This window comes from Neophocaena asiaeorientalis, unplaced genomic scaffold (genome assembly GCF_003031525.2).
Source record: "Neophocaena asiaeorientalis asiaeorientalis breed wild unplaced genomic scaffold, Neophocaena_asiaeorientalis_V1.1 scaffold218, whole genome shotgun sequence".
Lineage (NCBI taxonomy): Eukaryota > Metazoa > Chordata > Mammalia > Artiodactyla > Phocoenidae > Neophocaena > Neophocaena asiaeorientalis.
The window spans coordinates 10,213,218-10,215,603 of NW_020172818.1; the positions used below are offsets into that span (position 1 = coordinate 10,213,218).

Consider the following 2,386-nt stretch of genomic DNA (forward strand, 5'->3'; position numbering starts at 1 on the left):
TATAAAGCAGAAACTAACACACCTTTGTAAAGCAAGTATACTCCAATAAAGATGTTAAAAAAATAAAAAATAAAAATAAAAGGCAGCCTACAGCTGTATTAAAAAAAAACTCCAACTAAAATAATAATGTCTAAATGACTTAAAACTATTGATCATATCTATAGTTCTATATAAAATAATGGGCATGCACAATGCACATATGGGATAAAATTGCCATAAGTCCTATTGGACAACCTAGAATTGACTTTCAGTCCTTGCCAAGCATTCTACTAGACTAAGCCCCTAAAAGGAAAGAAAGAACTGGGGCTTTTAAGACCTGGCATCGAGGGGCATGATGGATCCAGGGCAGCAATGCTACTTAAAGGAATAGTGTTCTGCTTTCTGCCTGTGGATGCCACCAAGTAAGCATCGTTAAAGTCTCCCTCGTCTACCGCCGTCATGTCTAAGTCAGAGTCTCCCAAAGAGTCCCAACAGCTGTGGAAGCTCTTCATCAGAGTTTTCAGCTTTGGAACAACCAGTGTGAGTCTGAGGAGCCATTTTGAGCAAAGGGGAATGCTCATAGACTGTGTGGTAAGGAGGGATCCAAACACCAAGTGCTCCAGAGGCTTTGGGTTTGTCACATATGCCATTGTGAAGGAGGTAGACACAACCATGAATGCAAGGCCACAAAAGGTGGATGGAAGAGTTGTGGAACCAAAGAGGGCCGTCTCAAGAGAAGATTCTCAAATACCTGGTGCCCACTTAACAATGAAAAAGATTTTTGCTGGTGGCATTAAAGAAGACACTGAAGAACATCACCTAAGAGATTATTTTGAACATTTGGGAAAAATTGACGTGATTGAAATCATGACAGACCAAGGCAGTGGCAAAAAGAGAGGCTTTGCTTTTGTAACTTTTGATGACTATGACTCTATAGACAAGATTGTCATTCAGAAATACCGCACAGTGAATGGCCATAACTGTGAAGTAAGGAAAGCCCTTTCAAAGCAAGAGATGGCTAGTGCTTCATCCAGCCAAAGAGGTCGAAGTGGTTCTGGAAACTTTGGTGGTGGTCACTGAGGTGATTTTTGTGAGAATGACAACTTTGGTTGTGAAGGAGACTTCGGTGGTCAAGGTGGCTTTGGTGGCAGCTGTGATGGAGGTGGATATGGTGGCAGTGGGGATGGCTATAATGGATTTGGTAATGATGGTGGTTATAGAGGAGGTGGCCCTGGTTACTCTGGAGGAAACAGAGGCTATGGAAGTGATGGACAGGGTTATGGAAACCAGGGCAGTGGCTATGGAAGGAGCAGAAACTATGACAGCTATAACAATGGAGGAGGCAGAGGCAGCTTTGGTAGTGGTAGTGGAAGTAATTTTGGAGGTGTCAGAAGCTACAATGATTTTGGCAATTACAACAATCAATCTTCAAATTTTGGACCCATGAAAGGAGGAAACTTTGGAAGCAGAGGTTCTGGCCCCTATGGTGGTGGAGGCCAATACTTTGCCAAACCACGAAACCAAGGCGGCTATTGCAGTTCCAGCAGCAGCAGCAACTATGGGAGTGGCAGAAGGTTTTAATTACTGCCAGGAAACAAAGCTTAGCAGGAGAGGAGAGCCAAGAAGTGACAAGGAAGCCACAGGTTGCAACAGATTTGTGAACTCAGCCAATCACAGTGGTGGCAGGGCCTAGCTGATTCAAGGAAGACATGCTTTAGACAATACTCATGTGTATGGGTAAAAAAAACCTCAAGGACTGTATTTGTGACTAATTGTATAACAGGTTATTTTAGTTTCTGTTCTGGGGAAAGTGTACAGCATTCCAACACAGGGTTTTAGTGTAGTTTTTTTTGTTTTTTGGTTTTTTTTTTTTTGCATCCATGCTGTTGATTGCTAAATGTAATAGTCTGATCATGATGCTGAATAAATATTTAAAAAAAAAAAAAACTTGTGGAAATCCAGATATACCTGATCCCCTGTCTTAAATTCCCTTTTTTCTCCCTTCACCACATTCACTCATACTTGTCTGACGGTGCTGAGTTCAGATGTCACCTTCCTTTTCCACCCCTACATCCTCAGCATGGGAGGGGTGCCCTTTACCTACACTCTCACACACACACACCTACACTCAGCCCCATCTTCACACATGCCACATTGAGCTGTGACTGTTGACTTGCCTGCCTTTTCCACCCGATGTCAGACCATCCAGTTTATTCATTTCTGCATCCCTAATGCAAGGCTTTGGTATAAAAAGGAGAGATGCATTGAGGTAATAACCAACCCTACAAGGACCACAGTGTCTGCCAACTGTGTGAGGAAGACCTCCATCAACGTCATCCAGGTTAAATGAAGGACATCTTGAGCCATGGTACCACTATGCTAAGCCTGGCACCATACCTGACAAGTG

The 2,386-nt window shown here is 43.0% G+C and overlaps 1 pseudogene; it reads left to right on the forward strand.

Annotated features, from left to right (window-relative positions):
- Positions 1-438: 438 nt before the first annotated feature.
- Positions 439-1,560, forward strand: LOC112397583 (heterogeneous nuclear ribonucleoprotein A1 pseudogene; annotated as a pseudogene).
- Positions 1,561-2,386: the final 826 nt, after the last annotated feature.